At 40.9% G+C, this 16,162-nt stretch overlaps 1 protein-coding gene across 2 annotated transcripts in view; it reads left to right on the top strand.

Moving 5' to 3' along the window:
- Positions 1 to 1,875: 1,875 nt before the first annotated feature.
- The window catches only part of TMCC1 (transmembrane and coiled-coil domain family 1), a 159,699-nt gene continuing 145,412 nt past the window's right edge, over positions 1,876 to 16,162 (top strand). For both annotated transcript variants that reach the window (XM_060766251.2, XM_060766250.2), the window contains exon 1: positions 1,876 to 2,121. The gene's annotated coding sequence lies outside the window, so the exon portion shown is untranslated. The remainder of the gene's footprint in view (positions 2,122 to 16,162) is intronic.

Here is a 16,162-nt window from a genome sequence, read left to right as displayed (position 1 = left end):
TAAATCTAAACAAAGCATCCACATTAGTGTACAGCCAGCAAGGGTTCACAAGGTTCAAAGGTTGTGAGGTCTGTTGAAAACTGGGCAAGAGGGGTTTATATATCTACTAGCCGTCCTATGCCACGCATTGCTGTGGCCCAGTCTGTGTATATGTGTTTTGTGTGTGTATGTGTATATATGTGTGTTTGCATATGTGTGTGTGTGATTTTATGCATGGATTTTAATCTCTTTTGTGTTTTTCAGAGTTTTTATGAGTGATGGTCACTCATTGGCCTGGTAGGTGTATTGTGTCCAAATTTGGTGTCAATTAGTCCAGTGGTTTTTGAGTTATGTTAATCCCACAAACTAACATAACATTTTTATTTATATAGACTAGCTGTCCCCACTACATGTTGCTGTGGCCCAGTCTGTGTTTATGTGTTTTGTGTGTATATATTTGTGTTTATATATTTCGGTTTATATATAAACAACAGGTCACTTGTTGGCCTGATAGGTGTATTGTGTCCAAATTTGGTGTGAATTTGTCCAGTGGTTTAATCCCACAAACCAAAATTACATTTTTATTTGTATACTAGCCATTCCCTGCCACGTGTTGCTGTGGCCCACATGGGGGGTTCTGTGTGGGAGGTTTGGCCCGATTCTATCGTTGATGGGGCTCTGTGATTGTAGGTGAACTATAAATCCCAGGAACTACAACTCCCAAATGACAAGATTCTATTTTTCCCAAACTCCACCAGTGTTCACATTTGGGTATATTGAGTATTCTTGTAGAGTTTGGTCTAGATCCATCATTGTTTGAGGCCACAGTGATCTCTGGATGTAGGTGAACTACAACTCCAAAACCAAATGCACTACCCACCAAACCCTTCCAATATTTTCTGTTGGTCATGGGAAAACTGTGTGCCAAATTTGGTTCAATTCCATCATTGGTGGGGTTCAGAATGCTCTTTGATTGTAGGTAAACTATAAATCCCAGCAACTACAACTCCCAAATGACAAAATCATTTTTTTTGAGCGAAGGACATACATTGGGTTGTTAGGTGTCTTGCGTCCAAATTTGGTGTCAATTCATCCAGTGGTTTTTGAGTTCTCTTAATCCCACAAACGGACATTACATTTTTATTTATATAGATGGAATGTCCAGAGTGGAAGAAAGAACTCTTGTCTGCTTGAGGCAACTGTGAACGTTGCAATTGGCCAGCTTGATTAGCACTGAATAGCCTTGCAGCTTCAAAGCATGGCTGGTTGCAGCCTGAGGGAATCATAGAATCAAAGAGTTGGAAGAGACCTCATGGGCCATCCAGTCCAACCCCATTCTGCCAAGAAGCAGGAATAATGCATTCAAATCACCCCTGACAGATGGCCATCCAGCCTCTGCTTAAAAGCTTCCAAAGAAGGAGCCTCCACCACACTCCGGGGCAGAGAGTTCCACTGCTGAACGGCTCTCACAGTCAGGAAGTTCTTCCTCGTGATCAGATGGAATCTCCTCTCTTGTAGTTTGAATCCTTTGTTGGGAGGTGTTAGCTGGCCCTGATTGTTCCCTGTCTGGAATTCCCCTGCTTCCTGAGTGTTCTCCTGGTTTGAGAAGATGGGCAGAAACCAGCTGGCCGAAGTTTGCCCAGTTTTCCTGGCAACCGCGGGAAAACAGGAAGAAATTGCTTGCTTTCTTTCCCTTCCGCAAGAAGCCTCAAGCGGGAGGAGGAGGAGGAGGCGGGGATAGAGCGAAGCCCCGCCCACTCTCCCCTCCCTCCCTCCCTCCACGTCGGCCCCGCCCTCCGTCCCTCCACGCCCCGCCCACTCCTCCCGGCTCGCGACGGAGGGTCAGTGGGTGGGGCTAACGGCTCGGAGGCCTCCTGTCTCCACCCCCTCATCAGAGTGTGACGTCAGAGCGAGCGTTAGTGCGTGTGTATGCCTATGCGTGGGCCGCGAGCTGCCCTGCTCGCGCGAGAACGAGGCGTTCGTTGCCTCGGCCGGGAGGCGAAGGCGGCGACGGAGGCGAGAGGAGTTGGTGGCGGCGGCGGCGGCGGCGGCCGGGGGATGGAGCAAGCGCCGCCGCCACCACCAGCAGCAGCAGCAGCAGCAGCTTCGCAAGAGGCGCTGGGGCCTCGTCTCCCGCTGTTGGTGAGTCTCCCCCTCCTGCTTTCCTTTCTGCCCTCACGGAACATGAATTTCATGCTTAGGCTGGATGCCAAAGAGACAGACAGACAGACCTGAGGTATCTGGAGAGGGCAGGCCAGTCTAGATACGAAATTCACTTACATTTGTGTTTGTGTGTGTGTGTATGTAAATACAGGTATTCCCAAATCATTGCTTATATATAAATGTAATAACATTGTAATGTCATAATACTAATATATTGTATATAATATGAATAATGTTGCAGTATAATATATTATTATATATACTACAACTTATGATATAGCAGGTAAAGGTAGGTAGGTACATTTATTTATTTAGAAGTTTTATATCCCGGTCTTCTCACCTCCGAGGAGGGACTCAGGCCGGTTCACAACATGTGTTCATATACAGTAATATAAAAAACAGCGCACTGCATCATCATTATACGTTAAAATATAAAATACAATAAAAACATCATCGTATTACACAAGCCGAGTCGTCAAATACAGTCCCAATTCATCGCCATCCTTCCTTGTGGACAAGGGTTATTGACTCAATCATCGCATGTCATATTCCAAAGCCAGGTTTTTATTAGCTTTCTAAAGGTCAGGAGGGAAGGAGCAGATCTAATCTCTGGTAGGAAGGAATTCCAATGCCAAGGGGCCACCACTGAGAAGGCCCTGTCCCTCGTTCCCACCAGACGCGATTGCGAAGGTGGTGGGATCGAGAGCAGGGCCCCTCCGGAAGATCTTAGTAACCTTGATGGTTCATAGAGGAGAATCCGTTCGGACAGGTAAACTGGGCCAGAGTCGTTTAGGGCTTTATAGGTCAAGACCAGCACTTTGAATTGTGCTCAGAAGCTAATTGACAGCCAGTGAAGCTGGCGTAACAGGGGAGTCGTATGCTCCCTGTACCCTGCTCCTGTTAGCAATCTGGATGCCGCTCATTGGACTAATTGAAGCTTCTGGGCAGTCTTCAGAGGCAACCCCATGTAGAGAGCATTGCAGTAGTCTAAACGGGATGTAACCAGAGAGTGCACCACCGTGGCCAAGTCAAGGTTTTCCCCTGACATTAAGTCTAGTCGTGTCCAAGTCTTGGGGTTGGTGCTCATCTCCATTTCTAAGCTGAAGAGCCAGCATTGTCCATAGACACCTCCAAGGTCATGTGGCCAGCATGACTGCATGGACCACCGTTACCTATTGATTTCACATTAACATGTTTTCGAACTACTAGGTTGGCAGAACCTGGGGCTAACAGCGGGAGCTCACACCACTCTCTGGATTCAAACCGCCAACCAGGGGGATGAGCTTCTGTCAAACTATAGACTGCATTAAATAGCTGGCATGCAACTTTGTGTCCATTTATTTCTTACTTAAATGTGTGCATGGCCCCATTCCCTTCCCGCCGTGGCGGTACGTAATTATCTACTCACATTTTCATGTTTTCGAACTGCTAGGTTGGCAAAAGCTGAGCTAACTGCAGGAGCTCATGCTGCTTCCCGGATTCGGTCAGCAAGTTCAGCGGCTCAGCACTTTAACCCACTGTGCCACTGGGGGCTCCTTATGATATAGTACAGTATATTATATAATACTGAGGGAGACATAGTTTCAATGCTAGTAGCATAGTACAATACTATTAGTTCAATACTAATAGTATATACTAAAACGTTCAATAAAACTGGGTTGTTGTAGGTTTTTTCGGGCTGTATGGCCATGGTCTAAAGGCATTCTCTCCTGACGTTTCACCTGCATCTATGGCAAGCATCCTCAGAGATCATGAGGATGCTTGCCATAGATGCAGGCAAAACGTCAGGAGAGAATGCCTCTAGACCATGGCCATACCGCCCAAAAAAACCTACAACAACCCAGTGATTCCAGCCATGAAAGCCTTCGACAATACATTGTTCAATAAAACATTCAATACTAATAGTTTAATAAACTAGTAATGTATTATATATGCCACTATATCTAATATAATTGTATAATAATATAGTACAATATAATAATATATAACATAATAATTGTATATTTTATAGTACATGTAATATTACTAATAATATCACGGTATAGTGGTATAGTACAATATAGTAATATATAAAACTAATATTGTGCTGTGCTAATAATATAATATTGTATAGACATATATTGATAATAATATAATATAATACAATATGATCCTAATAATAATACAATATAATAATATATAGTAATAATATTGTAATATAATGATGCTAATATATTAATTATACTACTGATAATCTATAATATATAATGATAATACTGTTTTGTTACTGTATATTTGTATATTTTAAGTTGAAATGTTTTTGATCGTCAGCCGCTTGTGAGAAATAAAGTGCAATATAAATAAATAATCAAAATAAGTAACTACATATGTGGCCATCCCCAAGTTACAAACAGAATAGATTCTGTAGATTTGTTGTTAAGTTGAATTTGTATGTAAGTTGGAACAGATGCATTTTTAAGTGTAACTCAACCAAAACACACAAACACACACACATTAGCTTTGGATCGCATAGGGAAGGGTTAATACCCCTCTGGTGTTTGTTTTGCTGCCTATGCCCCTGTTCAGAAGATTTCACCTCACTTTCTGTCCCTGTGATAACTGGATTTTGAAAAATGTGGCTTGTTGTGGAAACAAGGATTGGAGAGAAAGCTTCAGTGGAGACACCTTTTCCCATGATTACTCTTCAGGAATGATTTTTTTAATGCTTGTTATGCTCACAGGTATACGAGAGGAAGATGTATAGAGCTTGTGAGTACAGATACTATATAACGGAAATGGCGTGCTATTCTGGCTAGGTTGGCTTTTACATTTTATATTGTTGATAGCTTTAATCCTAATTTTTCATCTTTTCAATGTTTAGGTGTGGAAATTTATTTTTTGTAATGTCATTGTTTAATTTTCATGGTAATGTCTTTATTATTATGGCATTGAATGCTTGTCGAAAACTGCCCTAAGTCCCCATGGGGAGATAGGGTGGGATATAAATAAAGTTTTTTTTTTAAATTATTTATTTATTATTGCCCTTGTGAGGGTAGATTTCTCTCACTTCCTCTTGTCTAACCCCTATGAGTTGTTTGCCAGTCAGAAAATGTTATCTGGATGGTGGTTGCCAGTCGAGTTCTGGCTGGTGGAGCAGACGAACCCCAGAAGACCAAAGTGTGTGGGGCAGATTGTATGGGAGAAGGTCATCCTTTAGGTAACCTGGACCCAAACCATATATATACAGTAGAATCTCAGTTAACCAACACCCATGGGGATTGATAGATGCCTGATACACACACACAAACAGACAAACACATATACATGATAGATAGACTTGTAACTTAGCCAGAACTCAAGAAACCGGCAAAAAAGTACTTTACATAAACATTAAAATAAAGTAAGTAAATGTTATGTTACATTTATCTTAACTTGTCTTGTTTTTAATTACTGTATTTCAACATTAATATCAAGTTAATAGAGTTTGTAGTATGGTGTAGTATGGGGAATAGTATTAGTTAGGCTTATCTTTTTAATTATAACTGTCAAGCAATCAAACTATATATATACACACACACACACAAATAGAATGAATTTCATGTTTAAACTGGGGTGCCATGTCCAATATATCTTGTTATGTAAGCACATGTATGCTTCTGTCTGTATCTATATATGTACATTCATACATAATGATATATCTTGGAGATGGCACCCTAGTCTGGACATGACATTAATTTATCTTTCACATGCATCTTACACACATAGCTAGAATGTAATTTTATGTACCACGTTTTGAATAGTTTTGTGCATGAAACAAAGATATCATTACTCAGTCATGCTTACTGACAATTTTGAAGTATTTTGAATTTCACATAGAAATATCAGAAAGCAAAAGCATCACTATCACACATGTGGACAGTTTTAGATTTTGGAGTATTTCAGTCACATCTGAGGGACAATCAATCTATAACACTCTTAAATATCTCTGATATATCTCATTATTTTTGCATCGTTTTTGGTATATTTTGTCTTTGTGGACCAACCCAAAGAGAATCAGGATGAGAAAACTGATAGCCATGTTTAAATATTTGAAATGATCTCATATTGAAGATGGAGCAAGCTTGTTTTCTGCTGTTCCAAAGAGTAGGATGCAAAACGATGGATTGAAACACCAAAAGAGAGAGAGATATTGTCCCTAAACATTAAGAAATAATTGTTCGACAGTGAAATACGTGGCTTGGAATTTGATGGAGCCTCCTGGATGTTTCAAATGTTCTCTCTGTTTCTTGTAATAACTGGGCTCTATAGAAAGTCTGAGACATCCGCTAGCATTGGCAGATGCTACGTATATCATTGTGAGACATATATATTAAATCTAACCTAAATAGATTCCCATACACAATAATGGCATCAGGACTGACAGCAAGATGTAATTTGTTATATAAACTGGGCTAGGAATTTGAAAATATTGGATACCAAAAAGGCAATGCACCCGTATATACAGTGAATTTTGGTACTGCTTTCAACACCTTTTAGTCACCAGTGCTTCTATTTTTTAGTGTATAATATACATACCAACAATATACATACCAATAATTAGTCATGCTCTTTAGCAATTGCTGAATCAAAGGGTTACTATTATCTTCAAAGATAGAGACTTTTGTAAGATTCAACTGCATCTGAGCTGAAAAGAAAGGTACCTGTGCTGTTAATGGACTACTTATAGATACTAGAAATAACGTTAAAAGTGAGACCATATATTTAACAGTTCATAATCGTATCTTAGATTTGCAGTGTGGTGGTGATTTGGAACTTCTTTAAGTCTTTCTGGACTAAAAGAAGTTTGATTGTTAACATAGCTATTCTCTGTAGTTCTCACTTCTGTCTCCTTTCCCTCAGAAAAATATTTACATAATACTAAACAATTTTATTGTTTCTTAATGCATTTTAAGAAATAAATGTTTTAAACTTAATAGTAATCACTTAATAATAAAGTGGAACATTGCAATAGTTGTAACAGCCATAACTTATTGGGACATAATGCTTGATGTAAAAAAAATTGACGCTACTTCTGGCTGTCATTCCAAGTTCCAGTGCCAAATTACAATCTAGAGTTCTAGGCAAAGGTCTCATTAGAAGCAAAACACAGGGAAAGCAAGGACTCATTAGGGAATCATGGTAGATGCGTCAGAATGTGAAAGTGCATTTGTTGGTTCCAGTTGTAATCCCCCCTTTAAATGTTTAATTTCAAAACAGGAACCAGTTGCTAGACATGGGAGAATATATTTTAAGAATTGGAAAACAGTAGATAGTATGTTAAAACTCTACTGATAAGGTTCCCGAAGTTTAAAAAAAGTGACAGAGAAAACAGGAAAAAAAACCAAGAGCTTTCATAGATGACTTTTGGAATATTTCATATAGCATTGGACAGTGCTGGGTACAGTTCAGTTATGTAGTATATTATGTAGACATCTAGAAATTTTAGCTTAAAAAATCAATCTGTATGGGTGTCAACTTACCCATGAGCCAGTGTAACAACTGTATTTTAACTGGGGGAACCTAAAAGAAGCACAACTCCCTCTTTTCCCTCTGCCATTGTGCTGCTTTTGGTCTTCTGCATGAGCAGGAAAATGTTGGTAGCATCAACCAGGGATGACTGCCTTCCTAGGTAATGGTAGCTCTTTTTTTTGTCTCCATTGAATGACACCCAGCTTATGCACATACAATAATAGTTTTCCTACATCATGGCAAGATTGTTACTGTTTTATACATCTTTAGAGATATTTTTGTTTCAGGACTTTCAGGATTTAGAAATGCATACTAAATTGAGGTTGAGAAAAACAACTAGCTATACAGAAATAGTAATCCTGTTAGTCAGATTTTTCATAATGTTTTCTGATGCCTAGTATCTCTCATCTTCAGTGATCAATCAATAAAATGGAATGAGTAATCTATATGGCCTTGTAATTATGAGGAAAGCAAACTGAGCATTTTAAACCTTTTAGCTATGTTCTTCAGTGTTTGAGGCTCCTGGATGTTGCCTTTTCTTTATCTTGCTTATAAAACTAAAACTAAAACTAAGCAAAGTTAGGTGATGTATATCCTCAGCACATTTTCGATCCCTGTAAAATTTGTTCAGATTGATTTGGTACCTTTAGAAAACAAACTCCACAACTGTACAACAGTCTAAAGATGAAGGACTAAAAAGCCTGGGAGGATGAAAAAGTATTTGCCTGATTCCACAAAGATGTGTAAGAGAGAGCTAAAGCAGTGTTTGCAATTTCTGGGGAAATGTAGCTGTTTGTATGCTGGGTGGTTTGGGAAAGAGAAATGTAAGAGTTTAAGAATATATTGCATACTGTAGGGAATATGGGTACCAAAAGTGTTTTTTTAAAAATTGAATTTAGAGAATTCTGTGAAACTGACAGAATATGCAGGATAGCCAAAAAAGTATTCTTTGCAACTTAATATCATTTTAAAGAATGCAGCTAAAAGACATGGCATTGGAAAGAGGCTAGAAAAATTATGGTGGAATTGTCTCCATTAATTTCTGTCACTGTTAGGCAGCTACTCCGCCTTTAGTTTAAAGAACAGCATGACACAGGATATCATTTGCTTGTAGGAAGAACAAAATCTTCTTATTGACTGTCAGAAATAGGATGGTAGGCTACATTATTGGCCATTGTTTTCATTATGTGGCAGCTTACTATTGTTCGTAATGATATATATTCCCAATGACTTCTGTGCAAGCCATTAAATTTCTTCTAAATACATATAGGATTCTGCTGAATGGGAAGTTTCTGATTGTTTTCACTTACTGTTTACTTATTTATACATTAATTTTTTTGGCAAACTGGATCCCAGAACTCATGGTTGCCTTATACACGGATCTGTTTAATTCCATGTTCAAATAATGGCAGCCGTGTTAGTAATAGAGACTGTGTTGGAGCTTCCCTCACTGAGCAGAGATAGCAGGGAGCATATCTGCTTCTCCCAGGCTTCCTAGGTGTGGAATAAGGGGTTTATGTCCCAGATCTTAGTCCATCATGAGAGATCTTGCAAGAAGCAAATTAATCATTTTTATGTTGTCCTCACAAAGAAACTCCCTGCCTGTGCCCCCCCCCCCCCCCCCCGGCTTTGGAGAGCATGGGAAGTAGTTGCTTATTCCTCAGCATTGAATAAGGCCTAAATGTCCCAGATCCTCAGCATGGAATAATATCAAAGAAATAACTCTCCTCCCCACAAGACTGCTTCACCTGCCCCCGGTGACGCAGTGGGTTAAACCCCTGTGCCGGCAGGACTGAAGACCGACAGGTCACAGGTTCGAATCTGGGGAGAGGCGAATGAGCTCCCTCTATCAGCTCCTCATGCGGGGACATGAGAGAAGCCTCCTACAAGGATGATAAAACATCAAAAAAATCATCCGGGCATCCCCTGGGCAATGTTCTTGCAGGCGGCCAATCCTCTCACACCAGAAGCGACGTACAGTATCTCAGGTCGCTCCTGACACGACAAAAAAAAAAAAAAAAACACCTATCCCTCAAGAAACATCTTGCTTTTGCTGCCCCCCTCCACCTCAAAGAAGCAATGCTGCCTTTTCTCTCTTCCCCATCAAGGCTCTTTTGGGGCTTACCTTCCTTGGGAGAGAGAGGTCACCGATACTGCCATTCTTCTGCCCAGACATTGTGAAAGGCTGTTAGAAAAGGGGGTAATTTATATTTATTTGTCAACATTTCTGGGTTAAAACCAGGCAAAGTTAAAATATTAAAAGTCACAGCCTGTGAACTTTAATAAACTTTGTCATATGCCTCTATGTTTTAACTTCAACTTTTTCATGAGTCATATCAAAACCATAAGTTTGACCCCAAAATCTGCACTTGACTTATACATGAGATAGACTATTCATTTATCGTGCCAGAAGCAAATTGGGAATAGTTATATATAAAAACTAGGCATGATGCTAGATTTCCTTTGACCAGAAGCTGACCACTTGGAATGCTTCTGGTAAAGAAGTCTGTAAAAAGGTCTGCCATCATGCATGTGACAGGGCTCAGACTGCATTGCATTAAGTGGTCTGTGGTTTGCTCTTCTGCACACTCACATCTCGTGGACTCCATTTTATAGATCCATTTCTTAAGATTGGCTCTGCATCTCATGGTACCAGAGCACAATCTGTTCAGCATCTTCCAAGTTGCCCAGTCTTCCGTGTGCCCAGGAGGGAGTTTCTCATTTGATATTAGCATACATGGTATACATGAGATTGACTTATACCGGAGTATATATAATACCATGTAGGTATAAGAAGGCTATTAAAAGTTTGTTGCTTTAATGGAAAAGGGTATAGAGAATGCATGCAACTGCTTTTAAGTATCTACAGTATAGCTGTATTGCTTACCTTGTACTATGTGAGTGATGCCAGTATAAAAACTGGGCTTCTAGGAAGCACCACCTCTCCTTGACTGGATTTAGAGTATGATTATTGATGTAAGTGACAGTAATATCTCTTTTTAGGCTTGTGTGTGTGTAAGTAGGAGAGGGAGCAAGAGTAACAGAAAAGAGGAAACCATGAAAATGAACAAAATCTGGTTACCAGTATTAAGAAACACCAGAATCATGACAGTAAATAAAGAACACCACTCAGCAACAGGAGAACTCTAAGCAGCAAGCAATCAGCCAAGCACAAAGTTGTGGTAGCCATAGAAGAAATTATTTATTTATTTATTTACTTTATTTATATACCGCTTTTCTCAGCCCTCAGGCGACTCAAAGCGGTGACAAGAAATACTTGTCCCTGTCCAAGGAAATGCTTTAATAAGGCTTACTTTGAAGCTTATTCATAAACCTGATTATATCTGTGTAAATATATGAATAGGGAAATAACTATTACTCAAGATACCCTTGGAATTTTCATACTTAAAACAAAACTGATTTTCTCAAAATAGCAAAGTAGTAAGTTCTAATGTTTTTAGAAGATCTTAATGTTTGATCAGATGTTCCAGAATTTATTCTCCGCTCTCATTTAAATGATAATGCAGTAGACTCTGTTAACTGACATCCATGGGGATTGGTAGGTGCCAGGTAAATGTAGTTTATGGTTGCTTGAAAGTTACTATTAACAGTAACTGATACTGTTCCATGCTATAAGCTCTTTATTGACTTGATATTAATATTGAAAGACGGCAACTAAAAACAAATAAAGATAAACTTAATTTGATGTAACACATTTTTATAAAAATAGCTTTGTGACTGCAGTATGCAATTTCACTTATTATTTTTTTGCTGGTTGCTTGAGTTAACCGAGAGTCTGCTGTACCTGAATGCTGCTCTTTGTTCTATCCCTGAATCTCTGTTTTGTCTATAAGGAGGAAGAGTTCTGAAGATGTGGAGTGTAGAAAGCTTATCTATGTAATTTCTTTATTTTCCTTTGGAGGATTGTTTTTCCCTACAAAGCAGAGACTAGGACAGTGAAAGAAGCCTGGTGTGAAAACAGAATGTGATATGACAGCATTTCTTCCCTCAGAAGGAGTGCGAAAGCCCCCTAATAGCATGTGGTTGTGTCTATATACAAATTGCTAAAACATAAAGAACATTGGAGATGAAATTAGTTGAATATGCACATGTGCAATGAAGCATTGCAGTTCTGGTGCTTGCATAATAACGTTTAAACTGACCTCACTTGAACTTAGGGTTGACATTTGTAAAGGATTTTTTTTAATGCTGCAGCTTTCTGTAAATATAAATATTCTTTGTTTCTCTAATGTGGCAGGTGGTGTCTTACCTAATTAGCTCTTTGGATATTGAACCATAGTTGAAAATTTACTTACTCTGGCAGAAGTATGTCAGGATTAACTGAGGTATGCACGGTCCTATCTTTTCTGTGGAAGTGTCCACAAAAGCACCATTATATTGGTTTCAATTATACATGTACATTTGCTTCTGAAATATCAGAATCTCTAAATTAGCCACAAAAGACAATCACAAAAACACAGATAAAGAATATTAAAGACTGTAATAAGAAAACAAATGAAGACAATGTTTATAGTCAATGTGGATAATAAATGAATAGGAATATAATATGTTGGAGAAAAGTGGTATATAAATGAAGTAAGTAATTAAATAAATATATTTTGAACTAAGTGGACTGTCAGTCATTATAAACAATAAGAAAAGATACATGAAGCACTGCCAAAAGTAATATTAAAATCAGAAACACCAAAATACCAGAAACTAATACAAAAAGGATACCTTCCATCCATCTTGCCCTTGATCTCCCTCTCTTCCTTTTTTCTTCCATTTTCCTCAGCATCATTGTCTTCTCCAAGCTTTCCTGTCTTCTCATTATGTGGCCAAAGTACTTAATCTTCGCCTCTAATATCCTTCCCTCCAGTGAGCAGTTGGGCTTTATTTCCTGGAGTATGGACTGATTTGATCTTCTTTCAGTCCAAGGCACTCTCAGAATTTTCCTCCAGCACCACAGTTCTCTTTCATCAAGTCCCATTAGTCTCCCTTTACTCTCCAATTTTTGTGTTCAGTTTGCCACATGAAACTGCATACGCAGATGCACACAGGCTGAGAAACCTATCACACCTTTGTTCAGAGCTGCTTTGGTTTAGTTTTGACTATTCTGTTAACAGATTAGATATACATTTGGGTAGACTTGTTTTAGCAAGCATATCTGACCACCGTCTCCCAAAGCAGTTGCTCTACTCCGAACTTAAGAACGGAAAACGGAACGTTGGTGGACAGGAAAAGAGATTTAAAGATGGGCTCAAAGCCAACCTTAAAAACTCTGGCATAGACACTGAGAACTGGGAAGCCCTGGCCCTTGAGTGCTCCAGCTGGAGGACAGCTGTGACCAGCAGTGCTGCAGAATTTGAGGAGGCACGAGTGGAGGGTGAAAGAGAGAAACGTGCCAGGAGGAAGGCGCGTCAAGCCAACCCCGACCGGGACCGCCTTCCACCTGGAAACCAATGCCCTCACTGCGGAAGAAGATGCAGAGCAAGAATAGGGCTCCACAGCCACATACGGACCCACAAGGAAATCTATAATGGAAGACCATCTTACTCGTCCAACGAGGGATCGCCTAAGTAAGTAAAGTTTCTCTTGGCTGTCAAAACACTCCAGAACTGATTTACTCTTGGAAATAGATACGAAATGAAGCATTTCAAAAATAATACATTCAACAGAATTTCAAATAGCCTTTCAGCTAGTATCTTTATCACAATCTATATCTATATCTATGTATATAATAAAAGTCAAAACTTGTATGCGGAGGACAAAAGTGTGGCGGGAGGAGTATGTGCCAGCGTTTTGATTGGCTGCTGCAGTGGTGCTATTTGCATATGGTCTCTGATTGGCCAGCTTCAATAGGAGCCCCTGGTGGAGAAAAGAGTTCATGGCAGAAACGGGGACATGAGAAGGAAATTTGCATATGGTCTCTGATTGGCCAGCCTCAATTCCAAGATTCTGAGATGACAAACAGAGGAAAGGAAAAGGCCAGAGGGGGCTGAGTCAGAGAATTACCAATACAGACCAGATTTGGCACACAAAGCCCCCATGACCCACTCGACATCCTACTGCAGTTTGGAGGAGGATGAACCATGGATGATGGGACTTGCAGTACCATCACTCACATTCTGAGACCGCTGTTAATCTCATCCAATGACTGATCAGGACCAAACTTGGCACATAGACCTCTCATGACCCACTTTACGTCCTGGTGTGGTTTGGCGGGGGATGGATTATGGGACTTGCAGTACCTTTGCTCAATTCTTGAAACCACTGCAACCCTCATGCAATTACTGATAAAGATCAAACTTGGCACACTGAGTCTCCATGGCGCACTCTACATCCTGGGGCAGTTTGGGGGAGGATGCACCATGGACGATGGGACTTGCAATAACGGCACTCCTTTCCTAAGACCATTACAACTGCCAACAATGATGAATCAGGACCACAATTTACACAGAGAGCCCGCATGACCCACTCTACATCCTGGTGCGGTTTGGAAGAATTTGACAATGGATGATGGGACTTGCAGTAACTTCACTCACTTCCTGAGACCACTGAGCCCCTCGCCAATGACTAATCAAGACCAAACTTGGCACACAGAGTCCCCATGACCCACTCTACATCCTGGTGCACTTTCGAGGAGGACAGACCATGGATGATGGGACTTCAAGTACCTCTACTCCCTTCCCAAGAATGCTGCAACCCTCATCTAATGTCCGATCGAGACCAAACTTGGCACACAGAGCCTCCATGACCCACTCTACATCTCGATGCTGTTTGGAGGAGGACGGATGATGGGACTTCCAGTACCTTCACTCACTTCCTGAAACCACAGCGACACTTATCCAAATACCAAGAAAGACCTAACTTGGCACAGAGAGCCCCCTTGGCTAACTCAACATTCTGGTGATGTTTGTGGGAGACTATGGATGATGGGGGAGAACAGACTATGGATGATGGGACTTGCAGTACCTAAACTCACTTTCTGAGACCACTGTGACCCTCATCCAATGAATGATCAAGAACAGAACTTGGTGCACAGAGCCCCCACAATCCACTCTCCATTCTGGTGCAATTTGGAGGAGGATGGACCACAGATGATTGGATTCGAAGTACCTTCACTAACTTCCTGAGACCACTGCGAGCCATATAAATAACTGATAAAGACCAACCTTGATACACAATTCCTTTCTCAAATAACCCGGGCAGCGCCGGGTCCCCAAGCTAGTATATAATAAAGAAGAGTGTTTGTTTGTATCGGACAGAGGAATTGTGGAGGGAGGGCGGACGGTGTATGTGGCAGCGTTTTGATTGGCCAGCCTGAAAGTTCCAACATTCGGATTGGCTGCCGCAGTGGTGCTATTTGCATATGGTCTCTGATTGGCCAGCTTCAAAAGGAGCCCCTGGTGGAGAAGAGGGTTCATGGCAGAAACGGGGCATGACAGAAGGAAATTTGCATATGGTCTCTGATTGGCCAGCCTCAAATCCAACATTCCGAGATGAGAAAGAGAGGAAAGGAAAGGCCGGGGCCTGGGTCAGAACACTACCAATACAGACCGAAATAGGCACACAGAGCCCCCATCAACCACTCGACATTCTACTGCAGTTTGAAAGATGGGACTTGCAGTACCACCACTCACCACATTCTGAGACCGCTGTTAACCTTATCCAATGACTGATCAGGACCAAACTTCGCAGAGACCTCTCATGACCCACTTTACTTCCTGGTGTGGTTTGGCCGGGGATGGACCGTGGATTATGGGACTTACAGTACCATTGCTCAATTCTTCAGACCACTGCAACCCTCATCCAATTACCAATAAATACCAAACTTGGCACACTGAGTCTCCATGACACACTCTACATCCAGGTGCAGTTTGAAGGAGGATGCACCATGGACGATGGGACTTGCAATACCTGCACTCCCTTCCTAAGACCATTACAACTGCCAACGATGATGGATCAGGATCACAATTTACACAGAGAGCCTGCATAACTCACTCTACATCCTGGTGCGGTTTAGAAGAATTTGACAATGGATGATGGGACTTGCAGTCACTTCACTCACTTCCTGAGACCACTGAGACCCTCGCCAATGACTCATCAAGACTAAACTTGGCACATGGAGCTTCAATGACCCACTCTACATCCTGGAGCAGTTTGGAGGACGACAGACCATGGATGATGGGACTTCAAGTACCTCCACTACCCAAGACTGCTGCAAAACTCATCTAATGACCAATCAAGACCAACGTTGGCACACAGAGCCCCCATGACCCACTCTACATCCTGCTGCAGTTTTGGAGAAGGGTGGACCATGGATGATGGAACTTCCAGTACCTTCACTCACATTCTGAGACCTCTGCAAACCTCATCCAATGACGGATCAAGACCAAACTTGGCACATAGACCTCTCATGATCCACTTTACGCCCTGGTGTTGTTTGGAAAAATTTGGAGATGGATGATGGGACTTGCAGTACCTTTCTTCACTTCCTGAGACCACTGAGACCCTCGCCAATGACTAATCA

The sequence above is a fragment of the Anolis sagrei genome, chromosome 2 (genome assembly GCF_037176765.1).
Source record: "Anolis sagrei isolate rAnoSag1 chromosome 2, rAnoSag1.mat, whole genome shotgun sequence".
NCBI classification, from domain to species: domain Eukaryota; kingdom Metazoa; phylum Chordata; class Lepidosauria; order Squamata; family Dactyloidae; genus Anolis; species Anolis sagrei.
This window is presented reverse-complemented; position numbering and strand designations above follow the sequence as displayed.